We start from the raw sequence: 27,386 nt of genomic DNA, 5'->3' as shown, positions 1-27,386 counted from the left end.
ATAAGTGGGAACACCTTCTCCCTATCCACTCTGTCCAGCCCCCCTCTTGATGTTGAAGGTGAGGGTGAACTCAATCTTCTGGTCCAGGTAGCTGGGCAGGCTGAGGAACGGAATTTAATGTAAGGTCAAAATTCATCTTCCCAAAAGGGAACAGTGAACTCTAACAACTAAATTCTCAGGACTCAGTGAGGGTTAAGGGCTTCTGATTCAACGTCCATTCGCCAACTTTGCTGAAGAAATTTCTCCTCGTTTTGGTTTTATTGGTAAACATGATATCGAGTGTGGAATTGAGACACACAAAACAGCTAGGTGCAAGGTTAGCTCGAATTTCTGTGTGTCTATCTCAGTTGACTCACACAAAGGGTGGCACAAGTGGCTCCAGAACCACTACCTAGGATGAGAAAAATCAGTGAGAGCTCTTGCTCTCTAACCATCACTCTGGACAGCTGCTATGGTCAGAGTCTTCCATTCTGGTGTTAAGCAGGAAGTGAGAGTAAGGGTGGTGTAGGGATGCAAAATCTAGCGCCGTTCAGTTTATTAAATATACATTCATGAAGAACTCTCATAGCAGAATGGGCAGGGAGTGGCCATCCCTGCCGTTTGCTTGTGGGGTCCAAGGCCAGGATGCCATGTTTAAAGGCCACTGCACAGCCAGCACTATCACTTTCCCGCTAACTCTTCCTCCGTCCTTCAGTCACCCTCCCATCAACTTGTGCCGTCAATACCCAGTCTCACGCATAAGCTGGCATTTTCAGATGCTCCCCAAAGATGACAGGGTGGCAGCACATCGCTACTGATTGTGGAAGGAGTAACCTCGCCTGGTGCACACCACTTACGGGCAGTCATAAAAGTGAATGTTTATTTTCTTCGCTGGTGGGGAACTTAAATTCTGGTGAGCTGGCCTTTTAATGAGCGTGCATGGTATGCTCCAGCATGTTGTGTGAAACAGCAGCGATTTGGCAGCAGGAAACTGCATTGAATGCAGGGTTTGGCTGCAGAGGTGAGCAGTGGGAGACTGGAAGGAGAGAGGGAGGTCAGTCCGTTAAAACAACTTTTAAATTACCTTGGCCTCTTTTCTGGTGAGTCAGCGCCTTTCATTGTGGCTCTATTGCGACTGCATACAACGTGGGTCTCCCTAATACTTGAGGTCAATGTAACGTCACAGTAGTAACAACATCATCAAGCAGCCACTTTTAAATATTAACTGAGCCTCCACCTGTCTGCAGTCGTAGCCTCGCCAAAGGCCTGAATCATCGTATATAAAATCTAGATCATTAGGAATGTGTTGGGTTAGAGCCAAGAACTGGTTTTCATTCTCAGCAGGTGTCTGAAATCCTGGATTCACCATCTACTCTCACCAATTTTTACAGATGCACCACAGAAGGCAGCCTTTCTAGATGTATCAAAGCTTGGTATGGCTCCTGCTCTGATCAAGACCGCAAGATACTACAAAGTATTGTGAACATAGACCAATCCATCATGCAAACCAGCCTCCTATCCACTGAATCCGTCTACACTTCCTGCTGCCTCGGAAAAGCAGCCACCATAATCAAGCACCCTACAAACTCCAGACATTCTCTTGTCCATCTTTTTCCGTTGGGATAAAGATACAAAAGTCTGAAGTCACATAAGAACATAAGAAATAGGAGCAGGAGTAGGCCATCTAGCCCTTCGAGCCTGCCCCGCCATTCAATAAGATCATGGCTGATCTGAAGTGGATCAGTTCCACTTTCCCGCTTTCTCCCCATAACCTGTAATCCCTTTGCCTACCACGAACCTATCTACCCGTGACTTAAATATATTTAGCGAGGTAGCCTCCACCACTTCAACGGGCAGAGAATTCCAGAGATTCACCACCCTTTGAGTGAAGAAGTTCCTCCTCAACTCCGTTCTAAACTGTCCCCCCCTTATCTTGAGGCTGTGTCCTCTAGTCCTGCTGTCCTTTCTAAGCAGGAAGAATCTCTCTACCTCTACCCTATCCATCCCTTTCATTATCTTATACGCCTCTATAAGATCCCCCCATCATCCTTCTAAACTCCAACGAGTACAGACCCAGTCTATTTAGTCTCTCTTCATAGTCCAACCCCCTCATCTCCGGTATCAGCCTAGTGAACCTCCTCTGCACTCCCTCCAAGGCCAAAATATCCTTGCGCAAGTGCGGCGACCAAAACTGCACACAGTACTCCAGCTGCAGCCTCACCAGTGCCCTGTACAGTTGCAGCAAGACCTCCCTGCTTTTATATTCTATCCCCCAACCGACATGGGCACCAACCGACATGGTCACATGCCAACCGACTCAAGAACAGCTCCTTCCCTGCTGCTGTCAGTCTTTTGAATGGACCTACTTTGCATGAAGTTGATCTTTCTCTACACTAGCTAAGACTGTAATACTACATTCTGCACTCTCTCTCCTTTCCTTCTCCCCAGTGTAATCTATGAACGATATGCTTTGTCTGCATACTGCGCAAGAAACAATACTTGCTGTATATTAATACATGTGACAATAATAAATCAAAATAAAATCTATGCTCACATGGTACAAAAAATTGCTACGGGAGCTCCAGTTCTGTGGAGCCAAAAGAGGATCTGAAAAAAAAGGCAAAAATTGGCAAATGAAATCAGTTAAGGGGAGGCTTAATGGTATTATCGCTACACTGTTAATCCAGAAATTCAGCTAATGTTCTGGGAAATCGGGTTCGAATCCCGCCACGGCAGATAGTGGAATTTGAATTCAATGAAAATCTGGATTTAAGAATCTACTGATGAAACCATGGTCGATTGTTGGAAAAACCCATCTGATTTGCTAATGTCCTTTAGGGAAGGAAATCTGCTGTCCTTACCTGGTCTGGCCTACATGTGATTCCAGAGCCACAGCAACGTGGTTGACTCTCAACTATCCTTTGAAATGGCCCAGCAGATGTATCACTCACTACAAAGTCTGCTACAGGGATTCAAGAAGTCAGCTCACCACCACCTTCTCAAGGAATGGGCAATAAATGCTGGTCAACCAGCAATGCACGTGTCCCATGGATGAATAAAAAAAAGATAAGGCCCGCTAAAGGAAAGGCAGAACTCCCAGGGTAGATGAATATCCGAAACGCCATCATCCTGAAGTGTGAGACACTATTTCTGATGCACTTCAATGAGAACCAGAGGTGCTTCCTCCGTTCCACACTAATAAATCTCGGTTTTAAGTTTGGGACTTCAGCAAGTCAATTTACTGATGTCAACGGTTGCAAATGGGAATGGTTTTGTGCTGAGAAATATCAGGGATCTCTTATTGGTGACAGTGACTTACTGCTGCTCTTTCATGAGTGCAAAAAGATCCATAATTCAAGATCACCACAGCTCGGGCTGAGTTATGATAGCCTACAAGTAGCAACACAACTGGAACTCGATCGTTGGTGAGATATTTGGTCCAATCAATGGGAGAACAGAATTCAATCATTTTAAGTGGCCTTTTAATTCATTCCAGGAAGCAGAAGCAATTGTCTTATTGTTCTGCCTTTCAGTGTCGCGAGTTATCGGTCCCTCCGTAGGGGGCTCTTCTATTACTGCTCTCATTTCCATCATTGCATACACGAGCATACACAGCCCAAAGATTCTGGGTTGCTTAGGGCTTCCTAAAGAGAGACCTTAAAAATTGGAGAACGAGTCACATCTTGATCAGGCCATTGGAAGAAAATGCTGAATAGAGAGATGACACGACACTACGTGCTCGGAACTGTGGCAAAAATATTAAAGGAACCACAAAGCTGCAGTCTCACACATCTTCTGGTTGGCATGGTTACTCGCGGCCTAGCAACAGGCTGCTATCACATCAACTTAACTGCAGGAATGGTATACTGAATGGGCACAAATAAAACAAAAGCTGGTGGCAAAATAAACTAGATTGCATTGTCTGGTTAATATTAGAGTCATTCATAGCCATTAACATTAGAATTATTCACTCCTGAGGTTAAAAAGAATGTAGACTTGCTATTGGTGTCTGTTCTTGACAGTTTTGACTGTCCATTAACAGGTCTAATGGGAGGATAGTTATCTCTTACCCTCATTGTCTGGGGAAAATCTTCCAACTGTTTTGGACACGGACAGTCTGAAATTCAGATTGGGGAAGTAGTGGCATAGTGGTATTGTCGCTGGACTAATAGAACATAGAACATTACAGCACAGAACAGGCCCTTCGGCCCACGATGTTGCGCCGACCAGTTAAAAAACAATGACCCACTAACCTAAACCAATCCCTTTTCGTCCATAAACCTATCCACGGATCTCTTAAACGCCCCCAAACTAGGCGCATTTACAACCGCAGCAGGCAGGGCATTCCAATCCCTCACCACCCTCTGGGTAAAGAATCTACCCCTGACATCCGTCCTATAACTACCCCCCCTTAATTTAAAGCCATGCCCCCTCGTGCTAGCTTTCTCCATCCGAGGAAAAAGGCTATCACTGTCCACCCTATCTAAACCTCTAATCATCTTATATGTTTCAATAAGATCCCCTCTTAGCCGCCTTCTTTCCAGCAAAAACAACCCCAAATCCCTCAGTCTCTCCTCATAGGACCTCCCCTCCATACCAGGCAACATCCTGGTAAACCTCCTCTGCACCCTCTCCAAAGCCTCCACATCCTTCCTGTAATGTGGGGACCAGAACTGCACACAGTACTCCAAGTGCGGCCGCACCAGAGTTGTGTACAGTTGCAACAATAATAATTAATAATAATCCAAGGTCCCATGGGAATGTTCTAGGGACACAGGTTCAAATACCACCATGGTAAAATTTGAATTGAAACCATCATCAATTGTTGTAAAAACCAATCTGGTTTACTAATGTCCTTTAGGGAAGGAAATCGGCCGTCTTTACCTGGTCTGACCTACATGTGACTCCAGAGCCGCAGCTATACGATTGACTCTTAAATGCCCTCTCAAAGGCGTTTAGGGATGGCGACAAATGATGGACCAGCAAGGGAAGCCCACATCCCATGAAAGAATTTTTAAAAACCTAAATTTTACCAAGGATCAAGCATTCCTGGTCAGAACTGACCAGAAACTGAACTAAAGCAGTCATATAAATGCTGTGGCTACAACAGCAGATCAGAGGCTAGGAATCCTGCAGTGAATAACTCACCATCTGCCTCCCCAAAGTTTGTCCACCATCTACAAGGCACAAGTCTGGAGCGTGATGGAATACTCTCCGCTTGCGTGGATAACACTCAAGAAGCTCAACAGCATACAAGGCAAAGCAGCCACTTTGGCACCTCATCCACATTCACTCTATCCTCCGCTGACACACGGTGGCAGCCATGTGCACTATATAAGAACATAATAAGAACATAAGGAATAGGAGCAGGAGTAGGCCATCTAGCCCTTTGAGCCTGCCCCGCCATTCAATAAGATCATGGCTGATCTGTCGTGGCTCAGTTCCACTTTCCCGCCCTCTCCCCATAACCCTTAATTTCCTTGGCTATCAAAAACCTATCAACCCGCGTCTTAAAAATATTTAGCGAGGTAGCCTCCACCACTTCAACGGGCAGAGAATTCCAGAGATTCACCACCCTTTGAGTGAAGAAGTTCCTCCTCAACTCCGTTCTAAACCGCCCCCCCTTTATCCTGAGGCTGTGCCCTCTAGTCCTACTGTCCTTTCTGAGCGGGAAGAGCCTCTCCACCTCTATCCTATCCATCCCATTCATCATCTTATACGTCTCAATGAGATCTCCCCTCATTCTTCTAAACTCTAACGAGTACAAGCCTAGTTTATTCAGCCTCTCCTCATAGTACAACCCCCTCAACTCCGGAATCAGCCTAGTAAGCCTCCTCTGTACTCCCTCCAAGGCCAAAATATCCTTGCGTAAGTGCGGCGACCAAAACTGCACACAGTACTCCAGCTGCGGCCTCACCAGTGCCCTATACAGCTGCAGCAAGACCTCCCTACTTTTATATTCAATCCCCCTCGATATACAAGATGCAATGCCACAATTCACTATGCTCCTTCAACAGTACCTTCCAAACCATGAACTCTACCACCTCGAAGGACAAGGATAGCAAATGCATGAGAACACCACCATTCAAAAGTTCCCTTCAAGCCACACACCTGACTTGGAACCATAACCTTCACTGTCGCCAGGTCAAAATCCTGGAACTCCCTCCCGAACAGCACAGTGGTTGCGCATACATGACTGCAGCATCTCAAGAGGACGGTTCAACCTCACCTTCACAAGGGCAACCACAGATGGGCAATGAATGCTGGCATGGCCAGCGAACGCCACATCCTATTAACGAATAGAAAAAAACTTTGAATACTTTTATTTTCTGTCAGCATTGACATTACTTTCATCTTTTTCTTTATTGACATTTATCATGAAAGCTTTGGAAGCATTTTTACACCACAATAAAATAGGAGAACAATTGACCCTGAATTTACTGTTACAATTTACAGCATCAGATTTTCTAATTTATCAAACTTCCCACGTTAATTGGCAAGGCTGAAAATCTTCAACTTTAGCCTTCTCTTTTATACAGCTATGAAGGACATTTGTCAGTGACTGCTGGATTCGTTCCTTCTAACAGCAGCCCTTGAAGCACTTTAAGTAAATTTATTTAATGGGCTCATTCCAGATTTTCCTCTCGGAATCAATTTGCACGTGGTCACAAATTGTACAAAATGAGCTCCAAAACCCACTCACTCTATCCTCCTTTATGGGCAACATTGTGGCACAGTGGTTAGCACTGCCTCACAATGCCAGGGACCCAGGTTAAATTCAGCCTTGTGTCACTGTCTGCACATTCTCTCCGTGTCTGCGTGGGTTTCCTCTGGGCGCTCCTCTCACAGCCCAAAGATGTGCGGGTTAGGTTGATTGGCCATGTTAAATCACCTCTTAGTTTCAGGGGGGTTAGTGGGTAAAATAATCGGGGTTACGGGGATAGGGCCTGGGTGTTGTCGGTGCAGGCTCGATGGGCCAAATGACCTCCTGCACTGTAGGGATTCTATGATGAAAACTGGAAAATCCTGCCTGAGACCCTATGATTCATGTGGTAGGCGGGACAGGATAATTTCCCCCAATAATTGGGCCATGAGAGCTGTTTTAATAATTGGTGTTGCTGAATAATCCGTGTGCAACATGATAACCACTTACAAAATTTTAAACGAGCAACACCATTGTATGAAAAAGAATGGCAAAGAAAATTAATCACAAGTTCCAATTTACACACGATTAAAGACTCCTGGTAGTGTTCAGATAGCTGTGAACCGTGAGATTTCACTGCTGCTGTATATCGATGTGATCTTTGTAGATTCAGACTCAAAACAAACTCCTCAACATTTCATTCATTTCTGAGAGGGTGAAAAGGGAAATATTATTTTCTTGCTCATTAAGGTGAAGAAGAATATCAACACTGGGAATGTCGGTCCGAATTCTCCAACCTCCCCTGAGGCTGGGATTCTCCAATCCCGATGTGAATGGCGGTTCGGATGAGCGCCAAATTCTCTGCTCTCGCTGGCAGACGTAGCAGCGAGAGCAGAGAATTTGGCGCTCATCCGAACCGCCATTCACAACATCGGGATTGGAGACGTAGCGAGGCATCTGACATCATATTCGAGAAATTGGACCATTTTGGGTGGAAAAGGAACACGAGTACTAACTCCTGGAGGCAATTCCTTGAATCCTGAATGATGTCCAGAGACATGTCGGGCTGAGTATTTTTTTGGTACACTGGTTGACACGTTATCAGACGTTAGGCCTTCCACATAAATAGCCAAACAGTTCGGTGTTGAGCAGGGCAAATGCCAGGCCCCTTCCTGAAATAAATTAAAATGCTCACTGACACTCTCGGGGGATTAATTAAGGTTCATCTCCTGTACACTAGGCAATGCTTCAATCTCCTATGGTCATGTTACTGAGCCTTGTTGACTGTCTCAGGAAACATTTGGGGCTGGGAGGAGATTTTTGCAATTCCAAACTGTCAAAACCCATATGCTCATTTTGTACAATTTGTGACCACATGCAAATTGATTCCGAGAGGAAAATCTGGAATGAGCCCATTAAATAAATTTACTTCAAGTGCTTCAAGGGCTGCTGTTAGGAGGAATGCTGGAATCGAGTTATTCTGAAAGAATTTCACTCATGTTCAGATGATACAAATCATGTCTATCTTCCTGCCACAGGCTTCCTATCAAAATAAGTTGTGTTTTCTGTTTGCCCGTAAGCTGTCTTGCATGAATTGGGAATGGATGCCTCACTCCAGCGAGATCAAGCCCATAATTTATTTAGCTCTTGGATTCTGCATGTTGGCATATGCATTCATACGATTATAATCTTCTGACGCAACCTTTACAGCCTTTCCTTTCTTCAATTAACCTAAACCTTGTGAAATGTCAGTGCTGACAGGAGCCTCACAAGATGGCAGCTTTGGCTGCTGAATTGGCACCATCTCCCGACTGCCAACCTACATACTGGCAGAGAAGCATCGTGAAAGAGTCCTGAATCAGAATTGGAACTGCCCAATCTCACATACACACAGCATTATCCCTCAGCTGACATTGCAGTGGCTCAATATATAAAGAAACATTAAAATCACCAAAGTGTGAAGCAAAGACCGAAGGCAAAATGAAACGTCTTTCCTATTTTTGGCTCTTTCTTCTTTCGTTTAATCCTAATTCTTGTATTCCTGGCAGTTTAACCATTGAGGGATTTGTAACTTGAGTAGCCCAGGACATGATCAGTTGGTATGAACAAAGAACAAAGAACAAAAACAGCCCGGGAAACAGGCCCTTCGGCCCAACGAGCCCGCGCCGCCATCTCAACACCACCAGTCCCCCTCTCCACCCACGACCCCTGTCTAATGTTTTATGGCCACCCAGATTGAGGGAAACTGATTTAGGGACAATTTATTCCTGCCAATCAGCCTAACAGCACATCTTTGGGGTGTGGGAGGAAACCGGAGCACCCGGAGAAAACCCACGCAAGCACGGGGAGAATGCGCAAACTCCCACAGACACTGGCCCAAATCCATGTGTCTGCACAGCAATCAGTGATAGTCACTGAGCTGTCGTCTTGCCCAGTATCTTGTCCACTAGATATGAAGCACTAGGCCAATCTCGAACAACCAAGAGCACCCATCGTACTCGTTAGAGTTTAGAAGAATGAGGGGAGATCTCATTGAGACGTATAAGATGATGAATGGGATGGATAGGATAGAGGTGGAGAGACTCTTCCCGCTCAAAAAAGACAGTAGGACTAGGGGGCACAGCCTCAAGATAAAGGGGGGGCGGTTTAGAACAGAGTTGAGGAGGAACTTCTTCACTCAAAGGGTGGTGAATATCTGGAATTCTCTGCCCGTTGAAGTGGTGGAGGCTGCCTCGCTAAATATTTTTAAGAAGCGGGTTGATGGGTTTTTGATAAGCGAGGGGATTAAGGGTTATGGGGAGAGCGCAGGGAATGTGGAACTGAGCCACGACAGATCAGCCATGATCTTATTGAATGGCGGGGCAGGCTCGAAGGGCCAGATGGCCTACTCCTGCTCCTATTTCTTATGTTCTTATGTTCTTATGTTCATCGCGTGTATGCCCCTCATTGGACACAAGGCGGACCGACTTAAAACCTGTGAATGAAAATGGTCTTTCTCCCTTTGCTCCTCCATTTCCTTCAAGTCTGAATCACCTCCACCTGATTTTAGCTCCATCCGTGGACACATTTGCTGGTGATTTTAAGTGGTCACGATGTGGGTATGCCGGCGTTGGACTGGCGTAAACACAGTAAAAAGTCTGACAACACCAGGTTTTAGTCCAACCGATTTATTTGATAATAGACTCACAAGCTTTCGGGGTTAGTCCCTTTGTTCTCCATTCACCTGACGAAGGGGCTAACCCCGAAAGCTTGTGAGTCTATTATCAAATAAATCAGTTGGACTAAAACCTGGTGTTGTCAGACTTTTTACTGATTTTAAGTGGGCCCATCGCTTCCTTAGCTTCTTCTCCAAAGGTGTGCAGTTTAGGTGGATTGACCATCCCTTAGTGCGCAGGTTAGGGGGATCGGCCATGGTAAATGCACGGGATTATGGGGTAGGGCACAGGGGGTTGGGGGGGGCGGGGGGTCTGGGTATGACACTGTCTCGGAGAATCAGTGTTTGGTCAATGGGCCCAATGGCCTCTTTTTCACTGTAAGGATTCTGTAGTTTCCTTCACTCATTCCCTTCTCCTTGCAGGGTCCACACCATGGATTCCCTTTATGCCTCATGATTCCTTGAATCAATCTCACGCACATCTCCATTTCACTGCCTGATCATTAACTTTCTTGCCAATTCCAGCTATCCACCCAGGGTCCAGATGCCAGAACAGTTAGTGACAGACAACATCTTGCCTATTGAAGAACTAGAAAATGCTGATTTTCAGAACACTGATGAATTGCCTCATAAAATCGTGCAACTCTGGAATAAAAAGCACAGCAGTACTGTTGTTTCCCACAAATTTGATTATGACAGAACAACAATAGTCAACTGGCATAACATATGAACAATTCCACTTCCCTATATACTATAGGTAAAACAACTCACATAATACGAATACCAATGGATTTGAGTGAATTATCTTACATATAAAATCTCCTCTCTATAGTATATAAGTAGTCCCTTGGACATCACAGTTTTCACAGGAAAAATATACTGAATTGCTGTTTCTTTTGATCTGTTTCGATGCATTAGAAGAGCTACTCAGCACATTACAAGGAAACTCTCTGAGGTGAAATCTGTTAAAACATATCCGTCGCAGCACTTGGATCATTAGTGACTTGATCCCATTGTTGGAAAGTAACTAAAAGGTGATCGATTCTACACCCCATTAGCCTGCACTGTACTAAATCTTAGCAAGTGATTCCAAAGGCAATTCTGAAGCAACATAAAGCAAACTAAAAACGTCAATAAATTCAGGCCAGCATTTAGAGAGGGTTTTATCCAGATTATTGCATACACTGGCTGAGCTCAGTCACATGGAGACTTCTACAGAACGTGATGGCTTTCAGTAAGGGTAAATAGGATTAGAAGTCTCTGAAAAAACACTAGCTTCTTTGAGTTAATAATTACACAACAATTTTAGCCCTTTATCACATCCTCATGGATCATAATGACCATTGGATTGTTGGCTTCTTTCCAATAATTTCTCACACAACTTGACTTAAGAACTGTCAAGTCAGCTCCACTATTCAACACAATCCTGGTCTGACTTTGGACTTCAACACCACCCCCATTCCCCCATCCCGATATCCCTCAATTCCTTGAGGGACCAAAATCTGTCGCTTTCAACCTTAAATATATACAATGATAGAGCATCTATAACCCTCTAGGGCACAGAACTCCAAAGATTCGCAACCCTTTGAGTGAAGTAATTTCTCCTCATCCTCAGCCCCAAATGATCGGCTCTTATCTGGAACTTGTTCGAAAATACCCCGGCCAAGGAAACATCTCAGTAAAGCCCCTGCAAAACCTTGGACTGAACCTTTCAATGAAATCACCTTTCATTCTTCTAAACTCCAGATAATATAGACACAGTTTACTCTGCCTCTCATCACCTTGCCAGGGACCAATTTAGTGAACGTTTGCTGTACTACCTCCCAGGCAAGTATGTCATTCATTAACAATGGAGACCAAAATTGCCCAACAGTATTCTAGGTATTGACTCATCAATGCGCTGTACAATTGTAACTAGGCTTTTTTATTCTTGCAATAAAGGCCAACATGCTATTTACTTTCCTAACTGATTGGTGTACCTGCAAGATAACCTTTTGTGTTCCACATACAAGAACACTTAAGTTTCTCTGAACATCAACAGTTCATTGCCTTTTTAAAAATGTTCTGCTTTTTTATTCTTATGACCAAAGTAAATAACTTCACACTTCCCTATATTGTACTCCATCTGCAACCTTATTGCCCACTCATTTAACTTATCTACATCTCCGCAGCCTCTTTGTATCCTTCTTATAGCACATATTCCTACCTAGCTTTGTATCATCAGTAAACTTAGTTGCATTGCTCGCTATATTTTTGTCCAAGTTATTAACATATTTTGTAAATAACTGAGGCACCAGCACTGATCTTTGTGGCATTCCATTTGTCATACCCAACTGCCAACTTGAAAATGTCCCATTTATGTCCCAGGTGAGATGCCTGAAGATTGGAGAGTTGTGCATTTGCTTAATAAGGGCTGCAGGGAAAAGCCTGAGAACTACAGGCCAGTGAGCCCCACATCTGAGGTAGGTAAGTTGTTGAAAGATATTTTGAGAGTCAGGATCTACAGGCATTTAGAGATGTAAGGACTGATTAGGGACAGTCAGCATGGCTTTGTGAGTGGAAAATCATGTCTCACAAACTTGATTGAGTTTTTTGAAGGGGTAACCAAGAAGGTAGATGAGGGCAGTGCAGTTGATGTTGTCGAAATGAACTTTAGCAAGGCCTTTGACAAGGTACAGCGTGGCAGGTTGTTGCATAAGGTTAAATCTCACGGGATCCAGGGTGAAGTAGCTAAATGGATACAAAATTGGCTTGATGACAGAGCCAGAGGGTGGTTGTAGAGAGTTGTTTTTCAAACTGGTGACCCGTGCCCAGCAGTGTGCCTCAGGGATCAGTACTGAGTCCACTGTTATTTGTCAGTTATATTAATTATATTGCATGAGAATACAGGAGGCAAGGTTAGTACGTTTGCAGATGACACCAAGACTGGTGGCATAGTGGACTGTGAAGAAAGTTATTTAGGATTGCGACGGGATCTTGATCAACTGGGCCAGTGGGCTGACGAATGGCAGATGGAGATTAATTTAGATAAATGTAAAGTGATGCATTTTGGTAGACTGAAACAGGGCAGGACTTACTCAGTTAAAGGTGGGGCATTGGGGGGGAAGTTTCAGAACAAAGGGATCTAGGAGTACAGGTTCACAGCTCCTTGAAAATGGAGTCACCGGTGGACAGAGTGGTGAAGAAGGCATTCAGCATACTTGGTTTCATTGGTCAGAACATTAAATACAGGAGTTGGGACATCTTGTTGAAGTTGTATAAGACATTGGTAAGGCCACACTTGGAATACTGTGTACAGTTCTAGTCACCCTATTATAGAAAGGATATTGTTAAACTAGAAAGAGTGCAGAAAAGATACTAGGATGCTACCAGGACTTGATGGTTTGAGTTATAAGGGAAGACTAGATAGACTGGGACTTTTTTCTCTGGAGCAAAGAAGGCTGAGGGGTGATCTTATAGAGGTCTATAAAATAATGAGGCATAGACCAGTTAGTCAATATCTTTCCCCAAAGGTAGGGGGATCTTAAACTAGAGGGGATAGGTTACGATGAGAGGGGAGAGGTACAAAATTGTCCAGAGGGGCAATTTTTTCACATGAGGGTGGTGAGTGTCTCACCAGCTGCCAGAGGTGGTAGTAGAGGCGGGCACATTTTGGCTTTTAAAAAGCATTTAGACAGTTACGAGTAACATAGATATACAGGAATATGGACCAAATGCGGGGAATTGGGATTAGCTTAGGGGTTTGTAAAAAAAAAGGGCCTGCTTCCAGGCTGAAAACTTCTGACTGTGACTCTATTATCACTACTGTGTGTCCATTAACCAATTATCCATCCATACAAATATATAAACCCTGAGCCCATTAGCCCTCATCTTATGTATGAAGAGCAAATTTTGCAGTTCACTGACAATTCAGATGGGAATTTCCGCTCTTGGGGTGGGTGTCACTGGAAAATCCCACCCTTCACCTTGTGTGGCACCTTATCACTGCGTTCTCTTTATCTATCCTGCTACTTACATTCTCCAAGGACACTGATAAATTTGTAAACTGGATTCCCATTTTGTGAATTCATATTGATTTGTTCTAATCATTCTAGGCTTTTCTAGATGTATTGTTAATACTTCCTTAGATAGTCATTACCTTCCTTAATAGATTCCAGCACTTTGCCGATGATTGATGTAAAGCTAACTGGCTTTTGCTGTTTTCTCTCTTCATTCTTTATTGAATAGTATTATGACATGAGCTAACTTCCAATCTGCTGTAAACATTCCAGAATCTAGGGAATCTTAGGAAATCATGGCCAGCTCATCCACTATCTCTGTAATTGTCCACTTTAGAACCCTGGGATGTAGCCTATCAGCTGTTTGAGATTTAAGCTCCTCCAGTAATTTTTCTCTATTGATATTAATTACACAGATTTCTTCTCTGGGTTATTATTATTCTCTGGATTATCCTCTGTTTCTGGTCATTTGCATCTTTTGCTGTGAAAATGGACACAAAGAGTTTGTTCAAAGTCACTGCCATCATCTTTCTAATGATAATTTATTCTATCTTTGCTCCTAAAGGACCAACGTGACTTTAGCTAATCTCTTTCTTTTTATACATTTGCAAAAGCTCTTACAATCTGTTTTCATATTTCTCTTATTTTTATTAAGTTTTTGGTGGCCCTTTGCTGGTATCTAAAATACTCACTTGCTGCGAATGAAACATCATAAGCCTCTTATTTTAATCTATTGCTATCTTTAACCTCCTAAGGAAGGCATTATAGATTTTCTCACTAAGTTTTGTTTTTCAAATCAATATATTTCTATTAAACACTTGGAATTGTTTCTTTAAACGTCTCCCACTGTTTATTTACCATTATGTGGATGTGCCGGCGTTGGACTGGGGTAAACACAGTAAAAAGTCTGACAACACCAGGTTTCAGTCCAACCGATTTATTTGATAGTAAACTCACAAGCTTTCGGGTTAGTCCCTTCGTCATTCACCTGACGAAGGGGCTAACCCGAAAACTAGTGAGTTTACTATCAAATAAATCGGTTGGACTGAAACCTGGTGTTGTCAGACTTTTTACTGTATTTACCATTACACACACGAGTCTAATTTCCCAATCAACTTTAACCAGCTCTTCTCTCATATCTGTGTAATTGGCTTTTTATAAGTTTAAGATCCTGGTTTCAAACTGGATTATGGTTTTCCAATGTAACATGGAATTCAGTTATATTGTGATCACTATTTCCCAGTGGACCTTTTACTAAGACATTACTAATTAACTGTGTCTCTTTGCGCAATATTAGATCTAAAATTGCTTTATCCCTAGTTGGTTCCACAACATACTGCTTCAGAAAATTGCTACAAAATCAATCTACAAAACCTATCTTCAGACCACCTTTGCCATTTTGGTTAGTCCAGTCTATACAAAGATTGAATTTCCCCTCAACTATTACAGTGCCGTTGTTAGAAGCTCCAATCATTTCTTGCTTAAAGCTCTGTCTGACAACATGACTACTGGTAGCGCTCTAACAAACGACACGGGCAAGTGGTACGGTTGATAAAAATACATTTGCAAATGTTATTTTGCAGCTGGGCTGAGATGTAGCAAGGTACAGGGCTTTAGGAAGAGAATTCCTGCAGTGACTGAAGTCAGTGCCGTAAGACAGACTCTTCTGCATCAAAACAGAAAATACTGGAAAATCTCAGCAGGCGTGACGGCGTCTGTGGAGAGAGAACAGAGTCAACGCTGAGAGTCTGACCCTTCATCAGAGCACCATTCAGTACCCATTGCCGAACTAAATTAACGTACTTCGCATCTGTAGGATAAGGAGGAGCTGTGCTTTTATAAGAAAAATGAAATAAATTGCCCTTGTCATTGGCAATGTGAGCTTCATCCATTCTTAGCCACAGCAGGTGAGCAATGCTACAGGGGAAAAAGTGACATGAATTCATAATTTTTCCTTAGTTTCAGCTGTGGACTGACAAAGTCGGCATTCAGCCATCCTACATACACAAATTTCCCTGAATCAAGGTTCTCAATAGCAGAAGGGACTCAGGGCTAAGCAAGTTCTGACTAAAACAGAAAATACAGGAAAAGTATGTTAATAGTTATCATGTATTTTTCTCACCTATTTTCAATTACATTCCCTCCTCTTCTCGCCTCTGTACGGTTCTCAGTATTATCTGATCCTGTAATTCCAGCTTCTTGAACATCCCCGGTTTTAATCAGGTCAAGAGCAGCTATTCATCTTTAGCTGCAGGTCCCTAACTCTGGAATTCTCCTCCTCAACCACTCTGCCTCTCTTTCCTCATTTCAAACATGCCTTAAAGCCCTACTTCTTTGACCAAGATCTTGGTCATCTGCCCCATGTGTCTCAGTGTCAAACTTTGTTTTATAACGCTCCTTTGAATGTTTTTAATCATGTTAGAGGTGTTATATAAGTACACGTAGTCGTTGCTACTGGGTACCTTTGAATGGTAAGGGTGGAGTGGCTTGTTTGGTGTGATCTTAGCAATTACTTTTTTATCTCTGGAATTCCGAATAGGCTTATCATCATGCACCTCTGACCTTGATTTAATTTATTATTGTCATGTGTATTAATATACAGTGAAAAGTACTGTTTCTTGCGCCTATACAGACAAAACATACCATTCATAGAGAAGGAAATGAGAGACTGCAGGATATAGTGTTACAGTCATAGATAGGGTGTAGCGAAAGATCAACTTAATGCAAGGTAAGTCCATTCGAAAGTCTGACAGGGAAAAGCTGTTTTGAGTCAGTTGATACGTGACCTCAGACTTTTGTATCTTTTTCCCAAAGGAAGGAGGAAGAGAGAATGTCCGAGATGTGTAGGGTCCTTAATTATGTTGGCTGCTTTGCCGAGGCAGCAGCAGGAAGTGTAGACAGAGTCAATGGATGGGAGGCTGGTTGCACGATGGATTGGGCTACATTCACGACCTTTTGTAGTTCCTTGCGGTCTTGGGTAGAGCAGGAGCCATACCAAGCTGTGATACAACCAGAAAGAATGCTTTCTATGGTGCATCTGTAAAAGTTAGAGTCGTAGCTGACATGCCAAATTTCCTTCATCTTCTGAGAAAGTAGTGATGTTGGTAGGCTTTCTTAACTATAGTGTTGGCATGAGGAGACCAGAACAGATTATTGGTGATCTGGACACCTAAAAACTTGACCTTTCCAAAAACGTGGAAAACCTTACACCATCAGGCTAAACAATAAATCAAGTTTATTTAAAAGTATTCAGATTACACAAAAACAAAATTAATCAAGCAAAACCATGTTAGACAAGCAAACTTTTTTTTATTTTAAAACAAAACTCATCAAAATCTGGGTTCCATTTCGGTGTTTTTAAACTGTGCTTTAACAATCTTTCGTATAGCTGTTGGCCTCAATAGTTACAGAATTCTATCTCACATCACATCTTGGACATGCAGCTGATAAGAGTGAAATAAAAAATTTGTAGCTTGCACAGAATCTATTGGCAAGAGAATCCTTTCATGACACAAATGTGATATTAATTAGCTTCCTCCCAGGATATCACTGTTAGGAATCGGCCATTTACAGGTAAAAAAAAACTTGTGTTCTCTTTGTAGGAGCAATTTGCAGATATTAGCACCTCACAACAAGGGGAATAAATGATGCTATCAATGTATTCTTGACTCCTCTCTGTGAATATAGCTGGGCTATTGATTGAGCTAAGTAACACCCCCGATTTAATGTGGTTTATAAATTCTGTACCTAGCGTTCATGGTGGCAGACAATCTGTCTCGTGATGCATAACTCAAAATACGAGCTGTGGCACAATGGTTAGCACTGCTGCCTCACCACTCCTGGGATCCAGGTTCGATTCCAGCTTTGGGTGACTATGTGGAATTTGCACATTGTCCCTGTGCACGCATGGGTTTCCTCCGGGTGCTCCAGTTTCATCCCGCAGTCCAAAGATGTGCAAAATTGGCCATATTAATTTGCTCTTTAGTGTCCCAATATATGTAGGTTAGGGGGATTAGTGGGATAGAATGCATGGGGCTATGGGGAAAGGACAGTGGGAGGAAGTGGGCATGGGTGGCATGCTTTGTTGGAGAGTCGGGTACAGACTCAAAGGGCCTCCTTCTGCATTGTAGAAATTCAATGGGAAAGCATCCAGCACTATTGGCTGACTCATGAAACATACATGGAATAACATCCAGCTGACTCTGAGGATCAAGCTTATGGTGTATGAGGCCTGTGTGCTCAGTGGTGTGCCAGTGTCACACGGTTGACTCACAGTTGTCAAAGAAAAGAAGTTCAATAACTTTCACCTTCACTCTTGGCAGAGAACTCTGGGCATCTCACAGATGGACAAAATCATGGATGTGGCAGGCCACCCAGAAGCAACAATCCCAGGGCTTCTGATACTCATCAAGCTGAGGTGACACCGCTGGTTCAGGCACATTCTCAGGATGGATGAGGGCAGCATTCCTAAGGATTCTCCACGTGAAGAGCTGTCTGGATCTAGAAGACCAGTCAAACTCCCAAAGCTCCACATTAAAGATGCTTGTAATATGTGGAATCAGGGCTCGGAACATCACTTCCTGCATCTGGCAGACACTCACTGACAACTGAGGAAAATGGCTATGAGTCCTGTGCCCATCAGCAGCTCGGCACCAGGCACCAACAGTAAAAGCAACAACCCCCAATGACCTGGAACCACTTGCAGCAGAATCTGCTTCTCAAAGCTGGAAGCAGAATCTGGAGACCGATTGGTCTCATCAGTCCTCAGCAGAAGTGCACCTTCTGGAGCTACCCCGTCCCTCGATGGATTTGATTTGCTGCATGTCCATTCTTTGATAGAAGGATGCTGACGAATATCCTATCTAACGTGAGCTGCCCACAGCCGATACTGCAGGTTTAAGTCAGCCTTCCAGCCCAAGACCAAGGTAATCCCTTCTGAATAAAGCTGGTGGCTACAGTTCCGTTTCACAATATCTCAGTCTAGCTACAACCTCACATAAAAAATACTGCATTTTCTATTATAGAACAGGGCAAAGGTTTGCATCTGATATAGTTCGAGTATTTTGTATAATGAGGCACTTCAGTGCTTCAATGTGATCCACCATCTGACTCTCCTTCCAAAAGAAAAAGCCTGCTCCCTGATGGCTTAGTAGGTAAATGCATTATGTAGGGTAGGATTGGTCTCTGATCTTGCTCATTTCACATTTGCTGCTATAGGGAGCGATTTCATCATGGGCAACGTATTAGGCTGTTGTAATTGACCTAATTCTCCATGCTAGGAACAGAGCAGGGAAGTCAGCCGGGATTCCTACTTTCACATCATGACATTATTTACCCCCAACTGGAAAGTGCACGTCCATGGATGGAAGTGTGTGAACATGTCGAATAAGAAAGGTTCGGACTTATGGTGCCCTATATGGGGTGGCACGGTGGTTAGCGTTGCTGCCTCACAGCACCAGGGACTTGGGTTCAATTCTGGTCTCAATCACTGTGTGTGGAGTTTGAACATTCTTCCCACATCTGCATGGGCTTCCTCTGGTTCCCTCCCACACTCCAAAGATGTGCCGGTTAGGTTTACTGGTTAAAAACAAATGTCACTTTGGGACCCAAGATGTGTAGGTTATGTGGATTGCCATGATAAGGATTTGGATTATGGGGATAGAGTGAGGAAGAGGACATGAGTACAATGCTCGGTACAGATTTAATGGGTCAAATGGCCTCCTTCTACACTGTGGACGTTCTATGGTAAGGCAATGGCTTATTGCTAGATTATTAATCCAGAAACTTAGCTAATGTTCTGGGAACCTGAGATCGAATCCCGCCATGGCATATGGTAGAATCTGAATTCTATAAAGCAAAAATCTGGAATTAAGAATCTACCAATGACATGAAACCATTGTTGATTGTCAGAAAAACCCATCTGGTTCACCAATGTCCTTTAGGGAAGGAAATCTGCTTTCCTTACCCGATTTGGCCCACACGTGACTCCAAATCCACAGCAATGTGGTTAACTCTCAACTGCCCATGGGCAACTAGGGATGGGCAATAAATGCTGGCCAGCCAGCAACACCCATGTCCTACGAATGAATAATATATATATATATATACACATATATAGATAAACAGCCCATTAAGTCTCATTGCATGGGTTCTCCGGCAAGTAATGGCATGTGTTAAGTGTAAATCGGTTGGACTAAAACCTGGTGTTGTCAGACTTTTTAATGTGTGAAGTGTAGCAGGCTGGGAAGGAAAATGATGACTTTGGACCTATGGCTTCCATAGCTCTCCAATACTGGGGTCATAATTGGGTCGGTTGTTGGCCTAGTGATAGAGATAACTGCCATCATTATAATCAACAATTATGGGCGAGATCTTGTGGTCTTTTCTTATTCAGCAATTCTTATCATGTTTATAGTCATTGGGACATGGGTGGGGTGGTGTGTGAAAATAATTAGTCTGTAATTCAATTCGGAGCACCACCAGTGCTGACACCACCCCCATTCCTTTATGCATTGTGGCTTTTTTGCAGCCTGATTGAATGAGATTTCTTCCTGGATTGAATGCAGGGAAAGCAGAGAGCATTGGTGCCAGTGCAGAGACAGCGCAGGGTGAGGCGAAACAAGTCAGAAACCAAAAAAAATATAACATTGGAAAAAATCAGAAAACTATCTGCTCACTTGCACAGCCTGCTTTTATTGTAGCCTTTTTTTGCTGAATGAGCATAATGAACTCCCAGCTTCAGGCTTTTATTGTTTGCTTCTATTGCTCCCCCCCCACCCCCAACAGAACTGCCAACCAAATAATCCCTTATAATCCCTCGTAAAGAAAATTATTGGAACCACGAACAAGAGAATTTGCTGGTTTCATGACAAAATGCAAATTTTAAGATGCACTTGCAGATGAAAGCCACAATATCGTATTCAAAATCCCAGAATTGCAGAGTGCTAAATGTGGCTGGTGTTAAAATATGCATCTAACATCCAAACTCAAGAGGATACGCAAAAGCGATGGAGGGGGGTGGGGGGGGGGGGAGAGCAATTTCTTTACACCTTGAGAACAATGCACTATAAAACTGGTCCCCCCCCCTCCCGCATCCATCTGATTTTAATGGCTATTTCAGATGCACAGTGATGCAAAAGCCGGAAGATTTTTAATATAGTCTTTCCCTGCTCTGTCTCTGAACATCAGTCATTTCACCACAGAATACATGCATTTTTCCAGCAAGGTTAGGCTCGGCCCTGCACCAAATGATATGCAAGGATGCTCCACACACACATACATACGACAGGACCGGCAATGCTGGAAGAGGCACTTACACAGTTAAAAGTAGCTTCAGTGAAGTTTCCTCAGATCGCTAGACAAAGTGCTTGAAGCGTACAGTGGACATCTGCCTTCCTCCGCACACCGCATCCCATCACTATAGCTGCTGCAATGGAGCATGGTGCCTTAGCACCACAGATACTGCTCTCCTCCAGCAACAGCTTGCAATTCAGTCACACTGGTGATGTTGGAAAGCTATTCATGTTAGGGGGTGAGGGGCAGAGTGAAATAAAGTGCTGGGGGTAAAAGATGACATTCAGCATCCAGGGCCACCCCCTTGCAGTTTATGAGATGGTTGAGTCTATTCTGCTTGCTTTCCTCTCTCCTCCTAATCCCGTTACATTCAAATGGCAGAGCACATTCCCGTGCAGTGCCAGTGATCGCTAGGCTGCCGCACACAGCTGATGGAGAGGTATTTTTCCAGACAAACCGAGCCTGTCTTACCCACTCTCTGCTTGAGAAGGCGAGCCCTTTTGGAGAGAGTCTCCACACACATATACACACACACAGCTCATTCAGTCAGCAGCAGACACGCCATTCATTGTGACATTAAGCTGATACATTCGAACCGGCAGGACAAAACAAGAATTCAGAATAAAAGTAGGAGCTTTTTTTCTGATACACTGGGCCAACCCACACAAGGCTCAAGGGGCGGGTCTGAAGAGAGTCAGCATCCCCTTCTCATTCTGTTTGACCTAAAAAGAATCCCTTTTCTACATTTACATCTGTTGCATTCAGTGGATCAATATATACAAGATCAATGTCTTAACAGTGATGTAAGGTTAACTGTTTACAGAGCCATATATATCCACAATGCTAACCTTGTTACTGCTTCAGCACCTGGACCATGTTCACACTTGCACAACATTACTGCAGAGATTAGCCATACTCAGACTGTGACTGTGTATGCCAGCACCAAACATCACCAGTCCAATGACCCAGTGTACTTAACTTTGAGTTAAAAAGCTTAATTGGAGCAATCATCAGAGGGAAGAGCAGCCTACCCTGGCCCAACTAAGCTCTGTTGCTCTCTGGCTTTCCCTACTGTGCTATTGCCCAATTTCTTCTTGTTCATCCTTCGGATGTGGCTGTCACTGGTTAGGCCGGCATTTGTTGCCCATTTTTAATTATCATTCTTGAGCCGTTGTGATGCATCTAGTTTAGGCACAGCTGCCGTGCTGCTGTGATGGAGTTCAAGGTTTTCTACCCAGTGACGGCGAAGAGGCGGGGGGGTGATATATCTCCAAGTCAGGATGGTGAGTGACTTGGAGGGAAGCTTGCAGGCTATGGTGTTCCCACATGTCTGATGCTTGTGTCTCTCTAAATGGTGATGCCATGGTTTTCAAAGGTGCTGTTAGAGGAGCCTTGGTAAGCTGCTGCAGTGCATCTTATAGAGTTCACTCACTGCTGCCACTGTGTGTCAATTAAGTTCTAAGGACATGGATGGGGTGCAGTTGGAGAGGGTTTGTCCTGGATTGTGTTGAGTTTCTTGAGTGCTGTTGGAGCAAGTGGAGGGTATTCCATTAGACTCCTGACTTGTGCCTTGTATCACAGAATCCCTACTGTGCAGAAGGAGGCCATTCAGTCCATCGAGCCTGCATTGACAACAATCCCACCCAGGCCTTATCCCCATAATTCCATGTGTTTACCCTGTTAATCCCCTGATACTAAGGGACAATTTAGCATGGCCAGTCAATCGCACATCTTTGGAAGGAGGAAACCAGAGCAAACCCATGCGGATACGGGGAGAATGTGCAAACTCCACACAGTCAGTGACCTGAGGCTGCAACTGAATCCTGTCCCTGGCGCTGCGAGGCAGCAGTGGTAGCCACTGTGCCGTGGATGGTGGACAGACTTTGATGGTTGAGGAGATGAGTTACTCGCTGCAGAATGTTTAGCCTTTGACCTGCTCTTGTAGCCACAGTATTATTGACTGGTCCAGTTAAGAGTGCAGTCAATAGTAACCTGCATGATGTTGATGGTATTTGATGCTAAATTACTGGATTTAGACTTCTGGGGCTGTATCACTTATGGCTACTAGCATGAAGATGTGTTCTCTGTTTTTGAAATCTTTTAACATATTTCTAGGCAGAGACTCCTGTTGTTTAACAGTGGAAGCCCCATTTCCACGGATAGTCATGAGGGCAAAGGCTAAATCTGTAGATATTCTTCCTGACCTCCATGACATAACTTCCAGGTTCATGCAGCCTTGCAGAGAGTTGTGTGAGGGCAACCATCTTTATTTTGACTTCTATAGTTGACCAGAGCTCTCCCTCTATATCCAGATATATTCTTAATAATGAGGGGTGGGGGGCCTTGGTGGTAGTAGTCATGATGCATGGCCACATCCAAGGGTCAGTACGCAAATGTGATATTTGACACAGACATACCTGGTTTCTCCCAGAATCATAGATACCCTAAGGTGCAGAAAGAGGCCATTTGGCCCATCAAGCCCACCCCGACAAAAATCCCACCCAGCCTCTATCTCCATAACCCCACATACTTATCCTGCTAATCCCCCGACACTGAAGGGCAATTTAGCATGGCCAATCAAACCAACCCTCGCACATCTTTGGAGCGAGGGAGAAAACCGGAGCACCTGGAGGAAACCCACGCAGACATGGGGAGAACGTGCAAACTCCAGACAGTGACCCGAGGCCGGAATTGTACCCTGGTGCTGTGAGGCAGCAGTGCCACCGTGCCACCATCTGAGGGAGATGGCCCCCAAGGTGGCCACCCTTCCATCATCAATCAATCAATCAATCTCTTTACATCTCCAATTCTGTGGTCCCTGAGCCTTCTCTGTTCCAGAGAAAGGAGTTCCCACTTGTTAAGTTTTTTCTTGATAGTTATAACCTTTCAGCTCTGCTTTCACTCTTTTAAATCTTTTTTGTACCTTCTCTAATACCTTTCTATCCATTTTGCAGCAATGGAGACCAGAGTGTGCCCAGGGAAATAACTAGTTAGCTCGCCAATTCATAAGTTATTATAAATTGGACCCAACGTAGCTTCTAGCCTTCAGCAAAATGTAGCATGAACTCAATGAGAAATATCTCACGCTGTCTGAAATCTTTGGGAAAAGATCTTTAACTTCCTTGATTTCCTGATGTGAAGTTCCAAATCAGTTTGTTTGAAACTTTTAAGACATCTGTCACTATTCAGAAGGCTTTCAATAAGGTCCCCGCACAGGAGGTTAATCAGCAAAACTGGAGCACTTGGGAATTGGGAATATAACGGCGTGGATTGAGAATTGGTTAATGGACAGAAAACACAGAGTAGGACTAAACAGGTCATTCTTAGGCTGTGTCTCGTGGGGTTCGGCAAGGATCAATGCTTGGGTCCCAGCTATTCACAATTAATATTAATGATTTGGATGAGTGGATCAAACGTTATGTTTCCCAGTTTGCTGATGATACAAAACTCAGTGGGGATGTGAGGAGGATGCAAAGAGGGTTCAAGGGGATCTAGGCTGGCTCAGTAAGTGGGCAAGAACACGGCAGATGGAATGTAATGTGGTAAAATGTGAAATTATAGAAATGCAGAGTATTTCTTACGGAGAGATTGGGAAACATTGATGTTTATTGGATCCCCGGTGTCCTTGTTCATAAGTCATTAAAAGCGAATATTCAGGTGGAGCAAACAATTAGGAAGACAAATAGTATGTCAACCTGTATTGAAGGAGGATTGGGGTACAGGAATAAAGAAGTCTTGCTGCAATTGTACAGAATCTTGGTGAGACCACACAGAGTATTATGTCCTTGATCTCCTCACCTAAGGAAGGATATAATTATCATAGACGAATGCAAAACAGATTCACTAAAATGATTCCTGGGATAGTGGTACTGTTGTATAAGGAGACTGGGCCTATGTTTTCTGGAATTGAAAGAATGAGAGATGATCTCATTGAGACTTAGAAATTTTTACAGGACTCTGGTGAAGGAAAACAGGGGTCTAAAACCAGGAGACACAATCTCAGAATGAGAGGACTGAGGTGAGGAGAATTTCTTCACTCAGAAGGTTGTGAACCTTTGGCATGCTCTGCCCCAGAGGGCGGTGGTGCTCTGTCATTGAGGTAGATCAGTCATGATCGAGCTGACTGAAGGAATAGGTTCAAAGGGCCCAATGTCTACTCTTGTTCTGATCCCCTATGTGAAGTAGTCGAATCCAAAACAAGGGTCTGAATCTAAATATAGGGAACTATGAGATTATGAGGCATGTATTGGCAAGGACAGATTGGGAATCCTCACTAAAGGGGTTGGCAGTGAATAGGCAATTGTTCATATTTAAGGAACATGTGCATGAATTACAATAATTATTCATTTCTGTCTGACACAAAAACAAAAGGAAATGTGACTCAACCATGGCTTACAAGAAAAATTAGGGATAATATTAAATCCAAAGAGGAGACATATAAAATTGCCAGAAAAAGCAGCAAACTTGAGGGTTGGGAGCATTTTAGAATCCAGCAAAAGAGGACAAAAATATCAGATCACAAGGGAGAAAATAGAGTATCAAAATAAGATTGCAGGGAACATAGGAACTGACCATAAAAGCTTCTTTAAATATGTGAAGAGAAAAAGATTAGAAAAGACAAATACAATCAGAAGCCGGGGAACCCGCAATGGGAAACAAAGAAATGGCAGAAGAATTGAATGCATACTTTGGTTCTGTCTTCACAAATGAGGGCACAAAAAACCGCCCAGAAATGTTAAGGAACCAAGGGTTCTAGTAAGACAGTGGATTTGAAGGCAATCAGTATTAGTAAGAAAATGGTGCTGGGGAAATTAACAGGGTTAAAGGCTGACAAAACACCAGGGCCTGATGTGGAATACATCAACAAAACAAATTAAGAAAATCAGTGGCCATCTTTTAAAATTCTATAGACTCTGGAGTAATTCCTACAGTTTGGAAGGTTGCAAATGTAACCCCATTATTTAAAAAGCGAGGGAGGAAAAAAAGGGAGAATTACAGCCAGTTTGTCTAACATTGGCACTGGGGTAGATGCTAAAGTCTCGCATAAAAGACATGGTAATCGAATATTTGGGAAGCATTAATGAGATTGAACAAAGCCAGCTTGGGTTTATGAAAGGCAATTAATGCTTAACAAATCTATTGGAGTTTTTTAACAATATAACTGGTACAATAGATAAGGGAAAACCAGCTGATGTGGTGTATTTAGACTTCAGAAAGCTTTCGTTAAAGTTCCTGATAGGAGGTGAGTGGGCAAAATTAAAACAAATGGGATAGGGGCAACGTATTGACATGGATCAATGAATTGGTCGATAGACAGGAAAAAGAGAGAGTAAGAATAAATGGGTTTTTGCCTGAGTGACTGGCAGTGACTGGTGGGGTAACACAGGGATCAGTGTTTGGGCCCCAGCTGTTCACAATATATATAAATGACCTGGCTGAGGGAACCAAATGTAGCATTTCCACATTTGTTGATGACAAATAACTGGGCTGAACAGCAAGTTGTGAGGAGGATGGTCGGAGGCTTCAAGGTGATTTATACAAATTGAGTGAGTGGGTGAATACATGGCAGACGTAGTACAACTTGACTAAATGTGAAGTTATACACTGTAGTGTGAAAACAGAAAGGAAAAGAATTATTTAAATAGTGCTACATTGGGAAGTGTAGATGTACAAAGGATCTGGGTGTCCTTGTACACCAGTCAATGAAAGTGGAAAAGCAGGTGCAGCAGGCAATTAGGAAGGCAAATGGTATGTTGGCCATCACTACAATAGGATTTCGGCAGTAGGGATATCTTACTGCATTATACAGCGTCTTTGTGAGGTCACATCTGGAGTACTGCCTGCAGTTTTGGTCGACCCATGTAAGAAAGGATATATTTGCCTTAGAGAGGGTGCAGTGGAGGTTCGCTAGGCTGATACTGGGGTTGGCGAGATTGTCCTATGAAGAGAAATTGGTTTGACTGGGCCTGTATTCACAGAGTTTAGAAGGATGTGAGGAGATCTGATCGAAATGTATAAAATTCTAACAGGGCTGGACAGATGCAGGGAGGATGTTTTCCAGGCTTGGGAATCTAGAACCATTATCCTGTGAACATGGTCACAGGATAATGAAGAGACCATTTAGGACTGAGATGAGGAAAGGTTTCTTCACTTAAAGGATAATGAACCTGTGGAATTCCCTTGCACAGAAGGCTGTGGAAGACAAGTCACGGAACATATTCATTAAAGAGATAGTTCATTTTTTAGATTTTAATGGCGTCGAGAGTATGAGGAAAAAGTGGGGATGTGGCATTGAGATTGAGGATCAGCTATAATCATA

The 27,386-nt window shown here is 43.5% G+C and overlaps 1 protein-coding gene across 4 annotated transcripts in view; it reads right to left on the bottom strand.

The window, feature by feature from the left end:
• The window catches only part of nhsa (Nance-Horan syndrome a (congenital cataracts and dental anomalies)), a 482,186-nt gene that overhangs the window by 194,718 nt on the left and 260,082 nt on the right, over nt 1-27,386 (bottom strand). The window contains exon 1 of one of the 4 annotated variants that reach the window (XM_080204040.1): nt 21,091-21,181. The exons of the other annotated variants lie outside the window; for them this stretch is intronic. The gene's annotated coding sequence lies outside the window, so the exon portion shown is untranslated. Of the gene's footprint in view, nt 1-21,090; nt 21,182-27,386 lie in introns of those variants that run through there. 4 annotated transcript variants of the gene reach the window in all.

This window comes from Carcharhinus amblyrhynchos, chromosome 15 (genome assembly GCF_965287045.1).
Source record: "Carcharhinus amblyrhynchos chromosome 15, sCarAmb.v2.hapA, whole genome shotgun sequence".
In the NCBI taxonomy this organism is placed as follows: domain Eukaryota; kingdom Metazoa; phylum Chordata; class Chondrichthyes; order Carcharhiniformes; family Carcharhinidae; genus Carcharhinus; species Carcharhinus amblyrhynchos.
This window is presented reverse-complemented; position numbering and strand designations above follow the sequence as displayed.